Genomic DNA, 19,821 nt, shown 5'->3' on the forward strand with positions numbered 1-19,821 from the left:
TATCTGTCTGGAGGTGTTATAATTGAGAAATTGTACACGTACCCGGCTACTTTCATCAGCCTTTGCTGCACTGGTATTTTTCCCTCTATTTTTTTTTTTTTTTTTGCTGGCAGTTCCATCAATACCCGCCAGCCTTTAAGAGACATCATGCAGCCAGGCGTCTCGGCTTGCGGCCACACCATCCTGAACGCGCCCGATCTCGTCAGATCTCGGAAGCTAAACGGGGCAGGACCTGGTCAGTACTTGAATGTGAGACCTCCTGGAAATACCTGGTGCTGCAAGCTTTTACGTCTCCTGGGTAACTTCATCGTAGCTCTTAATACTCTCTTTCTGTCTGGAGGAGATATAATTCAAGTATTGTACACGTACCCGGCTACTTTCAACACCCTTTGCTGCACTGGTATTTCTCCCTCCATTTCTCTTTTTTTTTTTGCTGGCAGTTCCGTCAATACCCGCCAGCCTTTAAGAGACATCATGCAGCCAGGCATCTCGGCTTGCGGCCACACCGTCCTGAACGCGTCCGATATCGTAAGATCTCGGAAACTGAGTGGGGCAGGGCCTGGTCAGTACTTGGATGGGAGACCTCCTGGAAATACCAGGTGCTGCAAGCTTTTTACGTCTGCTGGGAAAGTTTATCGTAGCTCTTAATACTCTCTTTCTGTCTGGAGAATATATAATTGAAGAATTGTACACGTACCCGGCTACTTTCAAAACCCTTTGCTGCACTGGTATTTTTCCCTCTATTTTTCTTTTTTTTTTTTGCTGGCAGTTCCGTTGATACCCGCCAGCCTTTAAGAGACATCATGCAGCCAGGCCTCTTGGCTTGAGGCCACACCGTCCTGAAGACGCAAGATCTCGTCAGATCTCGGAAGAAAAACTGGGCAGGGCCTGCTCAGTAATTGGATGGGTGACCTCCTGGAAATACCAGGTGCTGCAAGCTTTTTACATCTCCTGGGTAACTTCAGCGTAGCTCTTAATACTCTCATTCAGTCTGGAGGAGATATAATTGAAGAATTGTACACGTACCCGGCTACTTTCAACACCCTTTGCTGCACTGATATTTTTCCCTCCATTTTTCTTTTTCTTTATTATTTTTTCTGGAAGTTCCGTCAATATCCGCCAGCCTTTAAGAGACATCATGCAACCTGGCCTCTCGGCTTGCGGACACACAGTCCTGAACAAACCCGATCTCGTCAGATCTCGGAATTTAAACGGGGCAGGGCATGGTCAGTACTTTTATGGGTTACCTTCTGGAAATACGAGGTGCTGCAAACTTTTTACGTCTCCTGGGAAACTTCATCGTAGCTCTTAATACTCTCTTTCTGTCTGGAGAATATATAATTGAAGAATTGTACACGTACCCGGCTACTTTCAAAACCCTTTGCTGCACTGGTATTTTTCCCTCTATTTTTCTTTTTTTTTTTTGCTGGCAGTTCCGTTGATACCCGCCAGCCTTTAAGAGACATCATGCAGCCAGGCCTCTTGGCTTGAGGCCACACCGTCCTGAAGACGCAAGATCTCGTCAGATCTCGGAAGAAAAACTGGGCAGGGCCTGGTCAGTAATTGGATGGGTGACCTCCTGGAAATACCAGGTGCTGCAAGCTTTTTACATCTCCTGGGTAACTTCAGCGTAGCTCTTAATACTCTCATTCAGTCTGGAGGAGATATAATTGAAGAATTGTACACGTACCCGGCTACTTTCAACACCCTTTGCTGCACTGGTATATTTCCCTCTATTTTTCTTTTTTTTTTTTGCTGGCAGTTCCGTCAATACCCGCCAGCCTTTAAGAGACATCATGCAGCCAGACATCTCGGCTTGCGGCCACACCGTCCTGAACGCGCCCGATCTCGTCAGATCTCGGAAGCTAAACGGGGCAGGACCTGGTCAGTACTTGAATGTGAGACCTCCTGGAAATACCTGGTGCTGCAAGCTTTTACGTCTCCTGGGTAACTTTATCGTAGCTCTTAATACTCTCTATCTGTCTGGAGGAGATATAATTGAAGAATTGTACACGTACCCGGCTACCTTCAACACGCTTTGCTGCACTGATATTTTTCCCTCCATTTTTCTTTTTTCTTTTGTTTTTTGCTGGAAGTTCCATCAATACCCTCCAGCCTTTAAGAGACATCATGCAGCCAGGCCTCTTGGCTTGAGGCCACACCGTCCTGAAGACGCAATATCTCGTCAGATCTCGGAAGAAAAACTGGGCAGGGCCTGGTCAGTAATTGGATGGGTGACCTCCTGGAAATACCAGGTGCTGAAAGCTTTTTACATCTCCTGGGTAACTTCAGCGTAGCTCTTAATACTCTCATTCAGTCTGGAGGAGATATAATTGAAGAATTGTACATGTACCCGGCTACTTTCAACACCCTGTCCTGCACTGATATTTTTCCCTCCATTTTACTATTTATTTATTTTTTATTTTTTGCTGAAAGTTCCGTCAATACCCGCCAGCCTTTAAGAGACATCATGCAGCCCGGCCTCTTGGCTTGCGGCCACACCGTCCTGAACGCGCCCGATCTCATCAGATCTCGGAAGCTAACGGGGCAGGGCCTGGTCAGTACTTGGATGGGTGACCTCCTGGAAATACCAGGTGCTGCAAGCTTTTTACGTCTCCTGGGTAACTTCATCGTAGCTCTTAACACTCTCTTTCTGTCTCCAGGAGATATAATTGAAGAATTGTACACGTACCCGGCTACTTTCAACACCCTTTGTTGCACTGGTATATTTCCCTCTATTTTTCTTTTTTTTTTTTGCTGGCAGTTCCGTCAATACCCGCCAGCCTTTAAGAGACATCATGCAGCCAGACATCTCGGCTTGCGGCCACACCGTCCTGAACGCGCCCGATCTCGTCAGATCTCGGAAGCTAAACGGGGCAGGACCTGGTCAGTACTTGAATGTGAGACCTCCTGGAAATACCTGGTGCTGCAAGCTTTTACGTCTCCTGGGTAACTTTATCGTAGCTCTTAATACTCTCTATCTGTCTGGAGGAGATATAATTGAAGTATTGTACACGTACCCGGCTACTTTCAACACCCATTGCTGCACTGATATTTTTCCCTCCATTTTTCTTTTTTTTTTTTTTTGCTGGAAGTTCCGTCAATACCCGCCAGCCTTTAAGAGACATCATGCAGCCAGGCCTCTTGGCTTGTGGCCACATTGTCCTGAACGCGCCTGATCTCGTCAGATCTCGGAAGCTAAACGGGGCAGGGCCTGATCAGTACTTGGATGGGAGACCTCCAGGAAATACCTGGTGCTGCAAGCTTTTTACGTCTCCTGGGTAACTTCATCGTAGCTCTTAATACTCTCTATCTGTCTGGAGGTGTTATAATTGAGGAATTGTATACGTACCCGGCTACTTTCAACAGCCTTTGCTGCACTGATATTTTTCCCTCCATTTTCCCTCTATTTTTCTTTTTTTTTTGCTGGCAGTTCCGTCAATACCCGCCAACCTTTAAGAGACATCATGCAGCCAGGCCTTTCGGCTTGTGGCCACACCGTCCTGAATGCGCCCGATCTCGTCAGATCTCGGAAACTAAACGGGGCAGGGCCTGGTCAGTACTTGGATGGGAGACCTCCTAGAAATACCAGGTGCTGCAAGCTTTTTACGTCTCCTGGGTAACTTCATCGTAGCTCTTAATACTCTCTTTTTGTCTCCAGGAGATATAATTGAAGAATTGTACACGTACCCGGCTACTTTCAACACCCTTTGCTGCACTGGTATATTTCCCTCTATTTTTCTTTTTTTTTTTTGCTGGCAGTTCCGTCAATACCCGCCAGCCTTTAAGAGACATCATGCAGCCAGGCATCTCGGCTTGCGGCCACACCATCCTGAACGCGCCCGATCTCGTCAGATCTCGGAAGCTGAACGGGGCAGGACCTGGTCAGTACATGAATGTGAGACCTCCTGGAAATACCTGGTGCTGCTAGCTTTTACGTCTCCTGGGTAACTTTATCGTAGCTCTTAATACTCCCTATCTGTCTGGAGGAGATATAATTGAAGTATTGTACACGTATCCAGCTACTGTCAACACCCTTTGCTGCACTGATATTTTTCCATCCATTTTTCTTTTTTTTTTTTTTTTTTTTTTTTTTTTTGCTGGAAGTTCCGTCAATACCCGCCAACCTTTAAGAGACATCATGCAGCCAGGCCTCTCGGCTTGCGGCCACACCGTCCTGAACGCGCCCGAATTCGTAAGATCTCGGAAGCTAAACGGGGCAGGACCTGGTCAGTACTTGGATGGGAGACCTCCTGGAAATACCTGGTGCTGCAAGCTTTTACGTCTCCTGGGTAACTTTATCGTAGCTCTTAATTCTCTCTTTCTGTCTGGAGGAGATATAATTGAAGAATTGTACACGTACCCAGCTACTGTCAACACCCTTTGCTGCACTGATATTTTTCCCTCCATTTTTCTCTTTTTTTTTTTTTTTTCTTGCTGGAAATTCCATCAATTCCCTCCAGCGTTTAAGAGACATCATGCAGCCAGGCCTCTTGGCTTGCAACCACACCGTCCTGAACGCGCCCCATCTCGTCAGATCTCGGAAGCTAAACGGGGCAGGGCCTGGTCAGTACTTGGATGGGAGACCTCCTGGAAATACCTGGTGCTGCAAGCTTTTTACGTCTCCTGGGTAACTTCATCGTAGCTCTTAATACTCTCTATCTGTCTGGAGGTGTTATAATTGAAGAATTGTACACGTACCTGGCTACTTTCAACACCCTTTGCGGCACTGATTTTTTCCCTCCGTTTTTCTTTTTTTCTTTTTTTTTTTTATTTGCTGGAAGTTCCGTCAATACCCGCCAGCCTTTAAGAGACATCATGCAGCAAGGCCTCTCGGCTTGCGGCCACACCGTCCTGAACGCGCCCGATCTTGTCAGATTTCGGAAGCTGAACGGGGCAGGGCCTGGTCAGTACTTGGATGGGTTACCTCCTGGAAATAGCAGGTGCTGCAAGCTTTTATCGTCACTTGGGTAACTTTATCGTAGCTCTTAACACTCTCTTTCTGTCTGGAGGAGATATAATTGAAGAATTGTTCACGTAACCGGCTACATTCAACACCCTTTGCTGCACTGATATTTTTCCCTCCATTTTTCTATTTATTTTTTTCTTTTTTTTTTGCTGGAAGTTCCGTCAATACCCGCCAGTCTTTAAGAGACATCATGCAGCCAGGACTCTCGGCTTGTGGCCACACCGTACTGAATGCGCCCGATCTCGTCAGATCTCGGAAACTAAACGGGGCAGGGCCTGGTCAGTACTTGGATGGGAGACCTCCTGGAAATACCTGGTGCTGCAAGCTTTTTACGTCTCCTGGGTAACTTCATCGTAGCTCTTAATACTCTCTATCTGTCTGGAGGTGTTATAATTGAGGAATTTTACACATACCCTGCTACTTTCAACAGCCTTTGCTGCACTGATATTTTTCCCTCCATTTTTCTTTTTTTTTTTTTTTTTGCTGGAAGTTCTGTCAATACCCTCCAGCCTTTAAGAGACATCATGCAGTCAGGCCGCTTGGCTTGCGGCCACACCGTCCTGAACGCGCCCGATCTTGTCAGATCTTGGAAGCAAAACGTGGCAGGGCCTGGTCAGTATTTGGATGGGTGACCTCCTGGAAAAACCAGGTACTGAAAGCTTTTTACGTCTCCTGGGTAACTTCATCGTAGCTCTTAATACTCTCTATCTGTCTGGGAGAGATATAATTGAAGTATTGTACACGTACCTGGCTACTTTCAACAGCCTTTGCTGCACTGATATTTTTCCCTCCATTTTTCTTTTTTCTTCTTTATTTTGCTGGAAGTTCCGTCAATACCCTCCAGCCTTTAAGAGACATCATGCAGCCAGGCCTTTTGGCATGCGGACACATTGTCCTGAACGCGCCCGAACTCATCAGATCTCGGAAGCTAAACGGGGCAGGGCCTGGTCAGTACTTGAATGTGAGAACTCCTAGAAATACCAGGTGCTGCAAGCTTTTTACGTCTCCTGGGTAACTTCATCGTAGCTCTTAATACTCTCTTTCTGTCTGGAGGAGATATAATTGAAGAATTGTACACGTACCCGGCTACTTTCAACACCCTTTCCTGCACTGATATTTTTCCATCCATTTTTTAATTTTAATTTTAATTTTATTTTTCTGCTGGAAGTTCCGTCAATACCCGCCAACCTTTAAGAGACATCATGCAGCCAGGCGTCTTGGCTTGTGGCCACACCGTCCTGAATGCGCCCGATCTCGTCAGATCTCGGAAGCTAAACGGGGCAGGGCCTGGTCAGTACTTACATGGGAGACCTCCTGGAATTTCCAGGTGCTGCAAGCTTTTTTCGTCACTTGGGTAACTTCATCGTAGCTCTTAATACTCTCTTTCTGTCTGGAGGAGATATAATTGAAGTATTGTACACGTACCCGGCTACATTCAACACCCTTTCCTGCACTGATATTTTTCCCTCCATTTTTCTATTTTTTTTTTATTTTTTTTTCTTGGATGTTCCGTCAATATCCGCCAGCCTTTTAGAGACATCATGCAGCCAGGCCTCTAGGTTTGCGGCCACACCGTCCTGAACGCGCCCGATCTCATCTGATCTCGGAAGCTAAACGGGGCAAGACCTGGTCAGTACTTGAATGTGAGACCACCTGGAAATACCTGGTGCTGCAAGCTTTTACGTCTCCTGGGTAACTTTATCGTAGCTCTTAATACTCTCTTTCTGTCTTTAGGAGATATAATTGAAGTATTGTACACGTACCCAGCTACTGTCAACACCCTTTGCTGCACTGATATTTTTCCATCAATTTTTTTATTTTTATTATTATTTATTTTTTCTGCTGGAAGTTCCGTCAATACCCGCCAACCTTTAAGAGACATCATGCAGCCAGGCGTCTTGGCTTGTGTGCCACACCATCCTGAATGCGCCCGATCTCGTCAGGTCTCGGAAGCTAAACGGGGCAGGTCCTGATCAGTACTTGGATGAGAGACCTCCTGGAAATACCAGGTGCTGCAAGCTTATTACGTCACTTGGGTAACTTCATCGTAGCTCTTAATACTCTTTCTGTCTGGAGGAGATATTATTGAAGAATTGTACACGTACCCGGCTACTTTCAACACCCTTTGCTGCACTGATATTTTTTCTTCCATTTTTCTTTTTTCTATTGATTTTTGCAGGAAGTTCCATCAATACCCTCCAGCCTTTAAGAGACATCATGCAGCCAGGCCTCTTGGCTTGCGGCCACACCGTCCTGAACGCGTCCGATCTCGTCAGCTCTCGGAAGCTAAACTGGGCAGGGCCTGGTCATTAATTGAGTGTGAGACCTCCTGGAAATTCCATGCGCTGCAAGCTTTTTTCGTCTCCTGGGTAATTTCATCGTAGCTCTTAATTCTCTCTTTCTGTCTGGAGGATATATAATTGAAGAATTGTACACGTACCCGGCTACTTTCAACACCCTTTGCTGCACTGATATTTTTCCCTCCATTTTTCTTTTTCTTTTTTCTTTTTTCTGGAAGTTCCGTCAATATCCGCCAGCCTTTAAGAGACATCATGCAGCAAGGCCTCTTGGCTTGCGGCCACACCGTCCTGAACGCACCCCATCTCGTCAGCTCTCGGAAGCTAAACTGGGCAGGGCCTGGTCATTACTTGAATGTGAGACCTTCTGGAAATTCCAGGCGCTGCAAGCTTTTTTCGTCACCTGGGGAACTTCGTCGTAGCTTTTAATACTCTCTTTCTGTCTGGAGGAGATTTAATTGAAGAATTGTACACGTACCTGGCTACTTTCAACACCCTTTGCGGCACTGATTTTTTCCCTCCGTTTTTCTTTTTTTCTTTTTTTTTTTTTATTTGCTGGAAGTTCCGTCAATACCCGCCAGCCTTTAAGAGACATCATGCAGCCAGGCCTCTCGGCTTGCGGCCACACCGTCCTGAACGCGCCCGATCTTGTCAGATCTCGGAAGCTGAACGGGGCAGGGTCTGGCCAGTACTTGGTTGGGTGACCTCCTGGAAATACCAGGTGCTGCAAGCTTTTTACGTCTCCTGGGTAACTTCATCGTAGCTCTTAATACTCTCTTTCAGTCTGGAGGAGATATTATTGAAGAATTGTACACGTACCCGGCTACTTTCAACAGCCTTTGCTGCACTGATATTTCTCCCTCCATTTTTCTTTTTTTTTTTTTTTTTTTTCCTGGAAGTTCCGTCAATACCCACCAGCCTAAAGAGACATCATGCAGCCGGGCCTCTTGGCTTTCGGCCACACCGTCCTGAACGCGCCCGATCTCGTCAGATCTCGGAAGCTAAACGGGGCAGGACCTGGTCAGTACTTGAATGTGAGACCTCCTGGAAATACCTGGTGCTGCAAGCTTTTACGTCTCCTGGGTAACTTCATCGTAGCTCTTAATACTCTCTTTCTGTCTGGAGGAGATATAATTCAAGTATTGTACACGATCCCGGCTACTTTCAACACCCTTTGCTGCACTGGTATTTCTCCCTCCATTTCTCTTTTTTTTTTTGCTGGATGTTCCGTCAAAACCCGCCAACCATTAAGAGACATCATGCAGCCCGGCCTCTTGGCTTGCAGCCACACCGTCCTGAACGCCCCCGATCTCATCAGATCTTGGAATTTAAACGGGGCAGGGCCTGGTCAGTACTTGGATGGGTGACCTCCTGGAAATGCCAGGTGCTGCAAGCTTTTTACGTCTCCTGGGTAACTTCATCGTAGCTCTAAATACTCTCTTTCTGTCTGGAGGAGATATAATTGAAGAATTGTACACGTACCCGGCTACTTTCAAAACCCATTACTGCACTGATATTTTTCCCTCCATTTTTCTATTTCTTTTTTTTTTTTTTTTTTTTTGCTGGAAGTTCCGTCAATACCCGCCAGCCATTAAGAGACATCATGCAGCCAGGCCTCTAGGTTTGCGGCCACACCGTCCTGAACGCGCCCGATCTCATCAGATCTCGGAAGCTAAACGGGGCAAGACCTGGTCAGTACTTGAATGTGAGACCTCCTGGAAATACCTGGTGCTGCAAGCTTTTACGTCTCCTGGGTAACTTTATCGTAGCTCTTAATACTCTCTTTCTGTCTGGAGGAGATATAATTGAAGTATTGTACACGTACCCAGCTACTGTCAACACCCTTTGCTGCACTGATATTTTTCCATCAATTTTTTAATTTTTATTATTATTTATTTTATCTGCTGGAAGTTCCGTCAATACCCGCCAACCTTTAAGAGACATCATGCAGCCAGGCGTCTTGGCTTGCGGCCACACCGTCCTGAACGCGCCCGATCTCGTCAGATCTCGGAATTTAAACGGGGCAGGGCCTGGTCAGTACTTTTATGGGTGACCTTCTGGAAATACGAGGTGCTGCAAACTTTTTACGTCTCCTGGGTAACTTCATCGTAGCTCTTAATTCTCTCTTTCTGTCTGCAGGAGATATAATTGAAGAATTGTACACGTACCCGGCTACTTTCAACAGCCTTTGCTGCACTGATATTTTTCCGTCCATTTTTCTATTTTTTTTTTTTTTTTTTGCTGGAAGTTCCGTCAATACCCGCCAGCCTTTAAGAGACATCATGCAGCCAGGCAACTCGGCTTGCGGCCACACCGTCCTGAATGCGCCCGATCTCGTCAGATCTCGGAAGCTAAACGGGGCAGGGCCTGGTCAGTACTTGGATGGGAGACCTCCTAGAAATACCAGGTGCTGCAAGCTTTTTACGTCTCCTGGGTAACTTCATCGTAGCTCTTAATACTCTCTTTCTGTCTGCAGGAGATATAATTGAAGAATTGTACACGTACCCGGCTACTTTGAACACCCTTTGCTGCACTGTTATTTCTCCCTCCATTTCTCTTTTTTTTTTTGCTGGATGTTCCGTCAAAACCCGCCAACCAATAAGAGACATCATGCAGCCCGGCCTATTGGCTTGCAGCCACACCGTCCTGAACGCCCCCGATCTCATCAGATCTTGGAATTTAAACGGGGCATGGCCTGGTCAGTACTTGGATGGGTGACCTCCTGGAAATGCCAGGTGCTGCAAGCTTTTTACGTCTCCTGGGTAACTTCATCGTAGCTCTTAATACTCTCTTTCTGTCTGGAGGAGATATAATTGAAGAATTGTACACGTACCCGGCTACTTTCAAAACCCTTTACTGCACTGATATTTTTCCCTCCATTTTTCTATTTCTTTTTTTTTTTTTTTTTTTTTTGCTGGAAGTTCCGTCAATACCCGCCAGCCATTAAGAGACATCATGCAGCCAGGCATCTCGGCTTGCGGCCACACCATCCTGAACGCGCCCGATCTCGTCAGATCTCGGAAGCTAAACGGGGCAGGACCTGGTCAGTACTTGAATGTGAGACCTCCTGGAAATACCTGGTGCTGCAAGCTTTTACGTCTCCTGGGTAACTTTATCGTAGCTCTTAATACTCTCTTTCTGTCTGGAGGAGATATAATTCAAGTATTGTACACGTACCCGGCTACTTTCAACACCCTTTGCTGCACTGGTATTTCTCCCTCCATTTCTATTTTTTTTTATTGCTGGCAGTTCCGTCAATACCCGCCAGCCTTTAAGAGACATCATGCAGCCAGGCATCTCGGCTTGCTGCCACACCGTCCTGAACGCGTCCGATCTCGTAAGATCTCGGAAACTGAGTGGGGCAGGGCCTGGTCAGTAATTGGATGGGAGACCTCCTGGAAATACCAGGTGCTGCAAGCTTTTTACGTCTCCTGGGTAAGTTTATCGTAGCTCTTAATACTCTCTTTCTGTCTGGAAGAGATATAATTGAAGTATTGTACACGTACCCGGCTACTTTCAACACCCATTGCTGCACTGATATTTTTCCCTCCATTTTTCTATTTTTTTTTTTTTTTTTTCTTTGATGTTCCGTCAATACCCGCCAGCCTTTTAGAGACATCATGCAGCCAGGCCTCTAGGTTTGCGGCCACACCGTCCTGAACGCGCCCGATCTCATCAGATCTCGGAAGCTAAACGGGGCAAGACCTGGTCAGTACTTGAATGTGAGACCTCCTGGAAATACCTGGTGCTGCAAGCTTTTACGTCTCCTGGGTAACTTTATCGTAGCTCTTAATACTCTCTTTCTGTCTGGAGGAGATATAATTGAAGTATTGTACACGTACCCAGCTACTGTCAACACCCTTTGCTGCACTGATATTTTTCCATCAATTTTTTTATTTTTATTATTATTTATTTTTTCTGCTGGAAGTTCCGTCAATACCCGCCAACCTTTAAGAGACATCATGCAGCCAGGCATCTCGGCTTGTGGCCACACCGTCCTGAATGCGCCCCATCTCGTCAGCTCTCGGAAGCTAAACTGGGCAGGGCCTGGTCATTACTTGAATGTGAGACCTTCTGGAAATTCCAGGCGCTGCAAGCTTTTTTCGTCAACTGGGGAACTTCGTCGTAGCTTTTAATACTCTCTTTCTGTCTGGAGGAGATTTAATTGAAGAATTGTACACGTACCTGGCTACTTTCAACACCCTTTGCGGCACTGATTTTTTTCCCTCCGTTTTTCTTTTTTTCTTTATTTTTTTTTATTTGCTGGAAGTTCCGTCAATACCCGCCAGCCTTTAAGAGACATCATGCAGCCGGGCCTCTTGGCTTGCGGCCACACCGTCCTAAACGCCCCCAATCTAGTCAGATCTCGGAAGCTAAACGGGGCAGGGCCTGGTCAGTACTTGGATTGTTGACCTCCTGGAAATACCAGGTGCTGCAAGCTTTTTACGTCTCCTGGGTAACTTCATCGTAGCTCTTAATACTCTCTTTCAGTCTGGACGAGATTTAATTGAAGAATTGTACACGTACCCGGCTACTTTCAACACCCTTTACTGCACAGATATTTTTCCCTCCATTTTTCTTTTTTCTTTTTTTTTTTGCTGGAAGTTCCGTCAATACCCTCCAGCCTTTAAGAGACATCATGCAGCCAGGCATCTCGGCTTGTGGCCACACCGTCCTGAATGCGCCTGATCTCGTCAGATCTCGGAAGCTAAACGGGGCAGTGCCTGGTCTGTACTTGGATGGGTGACCTCCTGGAAATACCAGGTGCTGCAAGCTTTTTACGTCTCCTGGGTAACTTTATCGTAGCTCTTAATACTCTCTTTCAGTCTGGAGGAGATTTAATTGAAGAATTGTACACGTACCCGGCTACTTTCAACACCCTTTACTGCACAGATATTTTTCCCTCCATTTTTCTTTTTTCTTTTTTTTTTTGCTGGAAGTTCCGTCAATACCCTGCAGCCTTTAAGAGACATCATGCATTCAGGCATCTCGGCTTGTGGCCACACCGTCCTGAATGCGCCCCATCTCGTCAGCTCTCGGAAGCGAAACTGGGCAGGGCCTGGTCATTACTTGAATGTGAGACCTTCTGGAAATTCCAGGCGCTGCAAGCTTTTTTCGTCACCTGGGGAACTTCGTCGTAGCTTTTAATACTCTCTTTCTGTCTGGAGGAGATTTAATTGAAGAATTGTACACGTACCCGGCTACTTTCAACACCCTTTGCTGCACTGATATTTTTGCCTCCGTTTTTCTTTTTTTTTTTTTTTTTTTTTTTTTGCTGGAAATTCCGTCAATACCCGCCAGCCTTTAAGAGACATCATGCAGCCAGGCGTCTCGGCTTGCGGCCACACCATCCTGAACGCGCCCGATCTCGTCAGATCTCGGAAGCTAAACGGGGCAGGACCTGGTCAGTACTTGAATGTGAGACCTCCTGGAAATACCTGGTACTGCAAGCTTTTACGTCTCCTGGGTAACTTCATCGTAGCTCTTAATACTTTCTTTCTGTCTGGAGGAGATATAATTCAAGTATTGTACATGTACCCGGCTACTTTCAACACCCTTTGCTGCACTGGTATTTCTCCCTCCATTTCTATTTTTTTTTATTGCTGGCAGTTCCGTCAATACCCGCCAGCCTTTAAGAGACATCATGCAGCCAGGCATCTCGGCTTGCGGCCACACCGTCCTGAACGCGTCCGATCTCGTAAGATCTCGGAAACTGAGTGGGGCAGGGCCTGGTCAGTACTTGGATGGGAGACCTCCTGGAAATACCAGGTGCTGCAAGCTTTTTACGTCTGCTGGGTAAGTTTATCGTAGCTCTTAATACTCTCTTTCTGTCTGGAGGAGATATAATTGAAGTATTGTACACGTACCCGGCTACTTTCAACACCCATTGCTGCACTGATATTTTTCCCTCCATTTTTCTATTTTTTTTTTTTTTTTTTTTTTGATGTTCCGTCAATACCCGCCAGCCTTTTAGAGACATCATGCAGCAAGGCCTCTAGGTTTGCGGCCACACCGTCCTGAACGCGCCCGATCTCGTCAGATCTCGGAAGCTAAACGGGGCAGTGCCTGGTCTGTACTTGGATGGGTGACCTCCTGGAAATACCAGGTGCTGCAAGCTTTTTACTTCTCCTGGGAAACTTTATCGTAGCTCTTAATACTCTCTTTCTGTCTGGAGGAGATATAATTGAAGTATTGTACACGTACACGGCAACTTTCAACACCCTTTGCTGCACTGATATTTTTGCCTCCGTTTTTCTTTTTCTTTTTTTTTTTTCTGCTGGAAGTTCCGTCAATACCCGCCAACCTTTAAGAGACATCATGCAGCCAGGCGTCTCGGCTTGTGGCCACACCGTCCTGAATGCGACCGATCTCGTCAGATCTCGGAAGCTAAACGGGGTAGGACCTGGTCAGTACTTGAATGTGAGACCTCCTGGAAATACCAGGTGCTGCAAGCTTTATACGTCTCTTGGGTAACTTCATCGTAGCTCGTAATACTCTCTTTCAGTCTGGAGGAGATATAATTGAAGAATTGTACACGTACCCGGCTACTTTCAACACCCTTTACTGCACAGATATTTTTCCCTCCATTTTTCTTTTTTCTTCATTATTTTGCTGGAAGTTCCGTCAATATCCTCCAGCCTTTAAGAGACATCATGCAGCCAGGCGTCTCGGCTTGTGGCCACACCGTCCTGAACGCGCCCGATCTCATCAGATCTCGGAAGCTAAACGGGGCAGGGCCTGGTCAGTACTTGAATGTGAGAACTCGTGGAAATACCTGGTGCTGCAAGCTTTTTACGTCTCCTGGGTAACTTTATCATAGCTCTTCATTCTCTATTTCTGTCTGGAGGAGATATAATTGAAGAATTGTACACGTACCCGGCTACTTTCAACACCCTTTGCTGCAGTGGTATTTTTCCCTCCATTTTTCTTTTTTCTTTTTTATTTTGCTGGAAGTTCCGTCAATACCCTCCAGCCTTTAAGAGACATCATGCAGCCTGGCCTCTTGGCATGCGGACACATTGTCCTGAACGCGCCCGAACTCATCAGATCTCGGAAGCTAAACGGGGCAGGACCTGGTCAGTACTTGAATGTGAGACCTCCTAGAAAAACCTGGTGCTGCAAGCTTTTACGTCTCCTGGGTAACTTCATCGTAGCTCTTTATACTCTCTTTCTGTCTGGAGGAGATATAATTGAAGTATTGTACACGTACCCGGCTACTTTTAACACCCTTTGCTGCACTGATATTTTTCCCTCCATTTTTCTTTTTTCATTTTTTTTTGCTGGAAGTTCTGTCAATACCCTCCAGCCATTTAGAGACATCATGCAGCCAGGCCTCTTGGCTTGCGGCCACACCGTCCTGAACGCGCCCGATCTCGTCAGACCTTGGAAACTAAACGGGCCAGGGCCTGGTTAGTACTTGGATGGGTGACCTCCTGGAAATACCAGGTGATGCAAGCTTTTTACGTATCCTGTGTAACTTCATCGTAGCTCTTAATACTCTCTTTCAGTCTGGAGGAGATATAATTGAAGAATTGTACACGTACCCGGCTACTTTCAACACCCTTTGCTGCACTGATATTTTTCCCTCCGTTTTTCTTTTTTTTTTTTTTTTGCTGGAAGTTCCATCAATACCCTCCAGCCTTTAAGAGACATCATACAGCCAGGCCTCTTGGCTTGCAACCACACCGTCCTGAACGCGCCCCATCTCGTCAGATCTCGGAAGCTAAACGGGGCAGGTCCTGATCAGTACTTGGATGGGTGACCTTCTGGAGATACCAGGTGCTGCAAGCTTTATACGTCTCTTGGGTAACTTCATCGTAGCTCGTAATACTCTCTTTCAGTCTGGAGGAGATATAATTGAAGAATTGTACACGTACCCGGCTACTTTCAACACCCTTTGCTGCACTGATATTTTTCCCTCCATTTTTCTTTTTTCTTTTTTTTTTTGCCGGAAGTTCCGTCAATACCCTCCAGCCTTTAAGAGACATCATGCAGCCAGCTCTCTAGGCTTGCGGCCACACTGACCTGAACGTGCCCAATCTTGTCAGATCTTGGAAGCTAAACGGGGCAGGGCCTGGTCAATACTTGGATGGGAGACCTCCTGGAAATACCTGGTGCTGCAAGCTTTTTAGTCTCCTGGGTAACTTCATCGTAGCTCTTTATACTCTCTTTCTGTCTGGAGGAGATATAATTGAAGTATTGTACACGTACCCGGCTACTTTTAACACCCTTTGCTGCACTGATATTTTTCCCTCCATTTTTCTTTTTTCATTTTTTTTTGCTGGAAGTTCTGTCAATACCCTCCAGCCATTTAGAGACATCATGCAGCCAGACCTCTTGGCTTGCGGCCACACCGTCCTGAACGCGCCCGATCTCGTCAGACCTTGGAAACTAAACGGGACAGGGCCTGGTTAGTACTTGGATGGGTGACCTCCTGGAAATACCAGGTGAAGCAAGCTTTTTACGTATCCTGTGTAACTTCATCGTAGCTCTTAATACTCTCTTTCAGTCTGGAGGAGATATAATTGAAGAATTGTACACGTACCCGGCTACTTTCAACACCCTTTGCTGCACTGATATTTTTCCCTCCGTTTTTCTTTTTTTTTTTTTTTTGCTGGAAGTTCCATCAATACCCTCCAGCCTTTAAGAGACATCATACAGCCAGGCCTCTTGGCTTGCAACCACACCGTCCTGAACGCGCCCCATCTCGTCAGATCTCGGAAGCTAAACGGGGCAGGGCCTGGTCATTACTTGAATGTGGGACCTCCTGGAAATACCTGGTTCTGCAAGCTTTTAACGTCTCCTGGGTAACTTTATCGTAGCTCTTAATACTCTCTTTCTGTGTAGAGGAGATATAATTGAAGTATTGTACACGTACCTGGCTACTTTCAACATCCTTTGCTGCACTGATATTTTTCCCTCCGTTTTTCTTTTTTTTTTTTTTTGCTGGAAGTTCCGTCAATACCCGCCAGCCTTTAAGAGACATCATGCAGCCTGGCCTCTTGGCATGCGGACACATTGTCCTGAACGCGCCCGAACTCATCAGATCTCGGAAGCTAAACGGGGCAGGACCTGGTCAGTACTTGAATGTGAGACCTCCTAGAAAAACCTGGTGCTGCAAGCTTTTACGTCTCCTGGGTAACTTCATCGTAGCTCTTTATACTCTCTTTCTGTCTGGAGGAGATATAATTGAAGTATTGTACACGTACCCGGCTACTTTTAACACCCTTTGCTGCACTGATATTTTTCCCTCCATTTTTCTTTTTTCATTTTTTTTTGCTGGAAGTTCTGTCAATACCCTCCAGCCATTTAGAGACATCATGCAGCCAGGCCTCTTGGCTTGCGGCCACACCGTCCTGAACGCGCCCGATCTCGTCAGACCTTGGAAACTAAACGGGCCAGGGCCTGGTTAGTACTTGGATGGGTGACCTCCTGGAAATACCAGGTGATGCAAGCTTTTTACGTATCCTGTGTAACTTCATCGTAGCTCTTAATACTCTCTTTCAGTCTGGAGGAGATATAATTGAAGAATTGTACACGTACCCGGCTACTTTCAACACCCTTTGCTGCACTGATATTTTTCCCTCCGTTTTTCTTTTTTTTTTTTTTTTGCTGGAAGTTCCATCAATACCCTCCAGCCTTTAAGAGACATCATACAGCCAGGCCTCTTGGCTTGCAACCACACCGTCCTGAACGCGCCCCATCTCGTCAGATCTCGGAAGCTAAACGGGGCAGGTCCTGATCAGTACTTGGATGGGTGACCTTCTGGAGATACCAGGTGCTGCAAGCTTTATACGTCTCTTGGGTAACTTCATCGTAGCTCGTAATACTCTCTTTCAGTCTGGAGGAGATATAATTGAAGAATTGTACACGTACCCGGCTACTTTCAACACCCTTTGCTGCACTGATATTTTTCCCTCCATTTTTCTTTTTTCTTTTTTTTTTTGCCGGAAGTTCCGTCAATACCCTCCAGCCTTTAAGAGACATCATGCAGCCAGCTCTCTAGGCTTGCGGCCACACTGACCTGAACGTGCCCAATCTTGTCAGATCTTGGAAGCTAAACGGGGCAGGGCCTGGTCAATACTTGGATGGGAGACCTCCTGGAAATACCTGGTGCTGCAAGCTTTTTAGTCTCCTGGGTAACTTCATCGTAGCTCTTTATACTCTCTTTCTGTCTGGAGGAGATATAATTGAAGTATTGTACACGTACCCGGCTACTTTTAACACCCTTTGCTGCACTGATATTTTTCCCTCCATTTTTCTTTTTTCATTTTTTTTTGCTGGAAGTTCTGTCAATACCCTCCAGCCATTTAGAGACATCATGCAGCCAGACCTCTTGGCTTGCGGCCACACCGTCCTGAACGTGCCCGATCTCGTCAGACCTTGGAAACTAAACGGGACAGGGCCTGGTTAGTACTTGGATGGGTGACCTCCTGGAAATACCAGGTGAAGCAAGCTTTTTACGTATCCTGTGTAACTTCATCGTAGCTCTTAATACTCTCTTTCAGTCTGGAGGAGATATAATTGAAGAATTGTACACGTACCCGGCTACTTTCAACACCCTTTGCTGCACTGATATTTTTCCCTCCGTTTTTCTTTTTTTTTTTTTTTTGCTGGAAGTTCCATCAATACCCTCCAGCCTTTAAGAGACATCATACAGCCAGGCCTCTTGGCTTGCAACCACACCGTCCTGAACGCGCCCCATCTCGTCAGATCTCGGAAGCTAAACGGGGCAGGGCCTGGTCATTACTTGAATGTGGGACCTCCTGGAAATACCTGGTTCTGCAAGCTTTTTACGTCTCCTGGGTAACTTTATCGTAGCTCTTAATACTCTCTTTCTGTGTGGAGGAGATATAATTGAAGTATTGTACACGTACCTGGCTACTTTCAACATCCTTTGCTGCACTGATATTTTTCCCTCCGTTTTTCTTTTTTTTTTTTTTTGCTGGAAGTTCCGTCAATACCCGCCAACCATTAAGAGACATCATGCAGCCAGGCCTCTCGGCTTCTGTCCACACCGTCCTGAACGCGCTCGATCTCGTCAGATCGCGTAAGCTGAACGGGGCAGGTCCTGGTCAGTACTTGGATGGGTGACCTTCTGGAAATACCAGGTGCTGCAAGCTTTATACGTCTCTTGGGTAACTTCATCGTAGCTCGTAATACTCTCTTTCAGTCTGGAGGAGATATAATTGAAGAATTGTACACGTACCCGGCTACTTTCAACACCCTTTGATGCACTGATATTTTTCCCTCCATTTTTCTTTTTTCTTTTTTTTTTGGCCGGAAGTTCCGTCAATACCCTCCAGCCTTTAAGAGACATCATGCAGCCAGCTCTCTAGGCTTGCGGACACACAGACCTGAACGTGCCCGATCTTGTCAGATCTTGGAAGCTAAACGGGGCAGGGCCTGGTCAATACTTGGATGGGAGACCTCCTGGAAATACCTGGTGCTGCAAGCTTTTTAGTCTCCTGAGTAACTTCATTGTAGCTCTTAATACTCTCTTTCTGTCTGGAGGTGTTATAATTGAGGATTTGTACACGTACCCGGCTACTTTCAACACCCTTTGCTGCACTGATATTTTTCCCGCCATTCTTCTTTTTATTTTTTATTTTTTCTGGAAGTTCCATCAATATCCGCCAGCCTTTAAGAGACATCATGCAACCAGGCATCTCGGCTTGCGGACACACAGACCTGAACGCGCCCGATCTCGTCAGATCTCGGAAACGAAACGGGGCAGGACCTGGTCAGTACTTGGATGGGAGATCTCCTGGAAATACCAGGTGCTGCCAGCTTTTTACGTCTGCTGGGTAACTTTATCGTAGCTCTTAATACTCTCTTTCAGTCTGGAGGAGATATAATTGAAGTATTGTACAGGTACCCGGTTACTTTCAACACCCTTTGCTGCACTGATATTTTTCCCTCCATTGTTATTTTTTCTTCATTATTTTGCTGGAAGTTCCGTCAATATCCTCCAGCCTTTAAGAGACATCATGCAGCCAGGCCTCTTGGCATGCGGACACATTGTCCTGAACGCGCCCGAACTCATCAGATCTCGGAAGCTAAACGGGGCAGGACCTGGTCAGTACTTGAATGTGAGACCTCCTAGAAATACCTGGTGCTGCAAGCTTTTACGTCTCCTGGGTAACTTCATCGTAGCTCTTTATAGTCTCTTTCTGTCTGGAGGAGATATAATTGAAGTATTGTACACGTACCCGGCTACTTTTAACACCCTTTGCTGCACGGATATTTCTCCCTCCATTTTTCTTTTTTCATTTTTTTTTGCTGGAAGTTCTGTCAATACTCTCCAGCCATTTAGAGACATCATGCAGCCAGGCCTCTTGGCTTGCAACCACACCGTCCTGAACGCACCCCATCTCGTCAGATCTCGGAAGCTAAACGGGGCAGGGCCTGGTCATTACTTGAATGTGGGACCTCCTGGAAATACCTGGTTCTGCAAGCTTTTTACGTCTCCTGGGTAACTTTATCGTAGCTCTTAATACTCTCTTTCTGTCTGGAGGAGATATAATTGAAGTATTGTACACGTACCTGGCTACT

The 19,821-nt window shown here is 46.2% G+C and overlaps 4 non-coding genes and 53 pseudogenes across 4 annotated transcripts; all 57 read left to right on the top strand.

Annotated features, from left to right (window-relative positions):
* Window positions 1–165: 165 nt before the first annotated feature.
* On the top strand, window positions 166–284 carry LOC136745446 (uncharacterized; annotated as a pseudogene).
* Window positions 285–492: 208 nt separating this feature from the next.
* On the top strand, window positions 493–611 carry LOC136745615 (uncharacterized; annotated as a pseudogene).
* Window positions 612–821: 210 nt separating this feature from the next.
* Window positions 822–940, top strand: LOC136745657 (uncharacterized; annotated as a pseudogene).
* Window positions 941–1,156: 216 nt separating this feature from the next.
* On the top strand, window positions 1,157–1,275 carry LOC136745698 (uncharacterized; annotated as a pseudogene).
* A 210-nt stretch (window positions 1,276–1,485) lies between these two features.
* Window positions 1,486–1,604, top strand: LOC136745608 (uncharacterized; annotated as a pseudogene).
* Window positions 1,605–1,814: 210 nt separating this feature from the next.
* On the top strand, window positions 1,815–1,933 carry LOC136745458 (uncharacterized; annotated as a pseudogene).
* A 555-nt stretch (window positions 1,934–2,488) lies between these two features.
* LOC136745722 (5S ribosomal RNA) lies at window positions 2,489–2,606 on the top strand. Its single transcript, XR_010816156.1, has one exon. It is a non-coding gene; the product is annotated as a 5S ribosomal RNA (ribosomal RNA).
* Window positions 2,607–2,816: 210 nt separating this feature from the next.
* LOC136745459 (uncharacterized) lies at window positions 2,817–2,935 on the top strand (annotated as a pseudogene).
* A 212-nt stretch (window positions 2,936–3,147) lies between these two features.
* Window positions 3,148–3,266, top strand: LOC136745494 (uncharacterized; annotated as a pseudogene).
* Window positions 3,267–3,485: 219 nt separating this feature from the next.
* LOC136745405 (5S ribosomal RNA) lies at window positions 3,486–3,604 on the top strand. The gene has a single exon (XR_010816122.1). It is a non-coding gene; the product is annotated as a 5S ribosomal RNA (ribosomal RNA).
* A 210-nt stretch (window positions 3,605–3,814) lies between these two features.
* On the top strand, window positions 3,815–3,933 carry LOC136745603 (uncharacterized; annotated as a pseudogene).
* A 226-nt stretch (window positions 3,934–4,159) lies between these two features.
* Window positions 4,160–4,278, top strand: LOC136745462 (uncharacterized; annotated as a pseudogene).
* A 218-nt stretch (window positions 4,279–4,496) lies between these two features.
* On the top strand, window positions 4,497–4,615 carry LOC136745473 (uncharacterized; annotated as a pseudogene).
* Window positions 4,616–4,836: 221 nt separating this feature from the next.
* LOC136745565 (uncharacterized) lies at window positions 4,837–4,955 on the top strand (annotated as a pseudogene).
* A 222-nt stretch (window positions 4,956–5,177) lies between these two features.
* Window positions 5,178–5,296, top strand: LOC136745449 (uncharacterized; annotated as a pseudogene).
* A 215-nt stretch (window positions 5,297–5,511) lies between these two features.
* On the top strand, window positions 5,512–5,630 carry LOC136745590 (uncharacterized; annotated as a pseudogene).
* A 216-nt stretch (window positions 5,631–5,846) lies between these two features.
* Window positions 5,847–5,965, top strand: LOC136745602 (uncharacterized; annotated as a pseudogene).
* A 224-nt stretch (window positions 5,966–6,189) lies between these two features.
* On the top strand, window positions 6,190–6,308 carry LOC136745470 (uncharacterized; annotated as a pseudogene).
* Window positions 6,309–6,528: 220 nt separating this feature from the next.
* On the top strand, window positions 6,529–6,647 carry LOC136745538 (uncharacterized; annotated as a pseudogene).
* Window positions 6,648–6,870: 223 nt separating this feature from the next.
* On the top strand, window positions 6,871–6,990 carry LOC136745610 (uncharacterized; annotated as a pseudogene).
* A 214-nt stretch (window positions 6,991–7,204) lies between these two features.
* On the top strand, window positions 7,205–7,323 carry LOC136745713 (uncharacterized; annotated as a pseudogene).
* A 216-nt stretch (window positions 7,324–7,539) lies between these two features.
* Window positions 7,540–7,658, top strand: LOC136745672 (uncharacterized; annotated as a pseudogene).
* Window positions 7,659–7,880: 222 nt separating this feature from the next.
* Window positions 7,881–7,999, top strand: LOC136745510 (uncharacterized; annotated as a pseudogene).
* A 217-nt stretch (window positions 8,000–8,216) lies between these two features.
* Window positions 8,217–8,335, top strand: LOC136745555 (uncharacterized; annotated as a pseudogene).
* Window positions 8,336–8,543: 208 nt separating this feature from the next.
* LOC136745427 (uncharacterized) lies at window positions 8,544–8,662 on the top strand (annotated as a pseudogene).
* A 225-nt stretch (window positions 8,663–8,887) lies between these two features.
* Window positions 8,888–9,006, top strand: LOC136745529 (uncharacterized; annotated as a pseudogene).
* A 223-nt stretch (window positions 9,007–9,229) lies between these two features.
* On the top strand, window positions 9,230–9,348 carry LOC136745553 (uncharacterized; annotated as a pseudogene).
* Window positions 9,349–9,566: 218 nt separating this feature from the next.
* Window positions 9,567–9,685, top strand: LOC136745454 (5S ribosomal RNA). Its single transcript, XR_010816131.1, has one exon. It is a non-coding gene; the product is annotated as a 5S ribosomal RNA (ribosomal RNA).
* Window positions 9,686–9,894: 209 nt separating this feature from the next.
* LOC136745526 (uncharacterized) lies at window positions 9,895–10,013 on the top strand (annotated as a pseudogene).
* Window positions 10,014–10,239: 226 nt separating this feature from the next.
* LOC136745447 (uncharacterized) lies at window positions 10,240–10,358 on the top strand (annotated as a pseudogene).
* A 209-nt stretch (window positions 10,359–10,567) lies between these two features.
* On the top strand, window positions 10,568–10,686 carry LOC136745594 (uncharacterized; annotated as a pseudogene).
* A 218-nt stretch (window positions 10,687–10,904) lies between these two features.
* Window positions 10,905–11,023, top strand: LOC136745530 (uncharacterized; annotated as a pseudogene).
* Window positions 11,024–11,246: 223 nt separating this feature from the next.
* Window positions 11,247–11,365, top strand: LOC136745706 (uncharacterized; annotated as a pseudogene).
* Window positions 11,366–11,588: 223 nt separating this feature from the next.
* Window positions 11,589–11,707, top strand: LOC136745634 (uncharacterized; annotated as a pseudogene).
* Window positions 11,708–11,923: 216 nt separating this feature from the next.
* LOC136745472 (uncharacterized) lies at window positions 11,924–12,042 on the top strand (annotated as a pseudogene).
* A 558-nt stretch (window positions 12,043–12,600) lies between these two features.
* On the top strand, window positions 12,601–12,719 carry LOC136745493 (uncharacterized; annotated as a pseudogene).
* A 209-nt stretch (window positions 12,720–12,928) lies between these two features.
* LOC136745546 (uncharacterized) lies at window positions 12,929–13,047 on the top strand (annotated as a pseudogene).
* A 218-nt stretch (window positions 13,048–13,265) lies between these two features.
* LOC136745414 (uncharacterized) lies at window positions 13,266–13,384 on the top strand (annotated as a pseudogene).
* A 218-nt stretch (window positions 13,385–13,602) lies between these two features.
* On the top strand, window positions 13,603–13,721 carry LOC136745528 (uncharacterized; annotated as a pseudogene).
* A 216-nt stretch (window positions 13,722–13,937) lies between these two features.
* Window positions 13,938–14,056, top strand: LOC136745738 (5S ribosomal RNA). The gene has a single exon (XR_010816170.1). It is a non-coding gene; the product is annotated as a 5S ribosomal RNA (ribosomal RNA).
* Window positions 14,057–14,272: 216 nt separating this feature from the next.
* On the top strand, window positions 14,273–14,391 carry LOC136745684 (uncharacterized; annotated as a pseudogene).
* Window positions 14,392–14,605: 214 nt separating this feature from the next.
* LOC136745497 (uncharacterized) lies at window positions 14,606–14,724 on the top strand (annotated as a pseudogene).
* Window positions 14,725–14,938: 214 nt separating this feature from the next.
* LOC136745596 (uncharacterized) lies at window positions 14,939–15,057 on the top strand (annotated as a pseudogene).
* Window positions 15,058–15,273: 216 nt separating this feature from the next.
* Window positions 15,274–15,392, top strand: LOC136745562 (uncharacterized; annotated as a pseudogene).
* Window positions 15,393–15,606: 214 nt separating this feature from the next.
* On the top strand, window positions 15,607–15,725 carry LOC136745501 (uncharacterized; annotated as a pseudogene).
* Window positions 15,726–15,939: 214 nt separating this feature from the next.
* LOC136745694 (uncharacterized) lies at window positions 15,940–16,058 on the top strand (annotated as a pseudogene).
* Window positions 16,059–16,271: 213 nt separating this feature from the next.
* Window positions 16,272–16,390, top strand: LOC136745686 (uncharacterized; annotated as a pseudogene).
* Window positions 16,391–16,604: 214 nt separating this feature from the next.
* Window positions 16,605–16,723, top strand: LOC136745498 (uncharacterized; annotated as a pseudogene).
* Window positions 16,724–16,937: 214 nt separating this feature from the next.
* On the top strand, window positions 16,938–17,056 carry LOC136745597 (uncharacterized; annotated as a pseudogene).
* A 216-nt stretch (window positions 17,057–17,272) lies between these two features.
* LOC136745563 (uncharacterized) lies at window positions 17,273–17,391 on the top strand (annotated as a pseudogene).
* Window positions 17,392–17,605: 214 nt separating this feature from the next.
* Window positions 17,606–17,724, top strand: LOC136745467 (uncharacterized; annotated as a pseudogene).
* A 214-nt stretch (window positions 17,725–17,938) lies between these two features.
* LOC136745695 (uncharacterized) lies at window positions 17,939–18,057 on the top strand (annotated as a pseudogene).
* A 213-nt stretch (window positions 18,058–18,270) lies between these two features.
* LOC136745705 (uncharacterized) lies at window positions 18,271–18,389 on the top strand (annotated as a pseudogene).
* A 216-nt stretch (window positions 18,390–18,605) lies between these two features.
* On the top strand, window positions 18,606–18,724 carry LOC136745667 (uncharacterized; annotated as a pseudogene).
* A 215-nt stretch (window positions 18,725–18,939) lies between these two features.
* LOC136745676 (uncharacterized) lies at window positions 18,940–19,058 on the top strand (annotated as a pseudogene).
* Window positions 19,059–19,274: 216 nt separating this feature from the next.
* LOC136745680 (uncharacterized) lies at window positions 19,275–19,393 on the top strand (annotated as a pseudogene).
* Window positions 19,394–19,607: 214 nt separating this feature from the next.
* Window positions 19,608–19,726, top strand: LOC136745669 (uncharacterized; annotated as a pseudogene).
* Window positions 19,727–19,821: the final 95 nt, after the last annotated feature.

This window comes from Amia ocellicauda, unplaced genomic scaffold, assembly GCF_036373705.1.
Source record: "Amia ocellicauda isolate fAmiCal2 unplaced genomic scaffold, fAmiCal2.hap1 HAP1_SCAFFOLD_92, whole genome shotgun sequence".
Classification (NCBI taxonomy): Eukaryota; Metazoa; Chordata; class Actinopteri; order Amiiformes; family Amiidae; genus Amia; species Amia ocellicauda.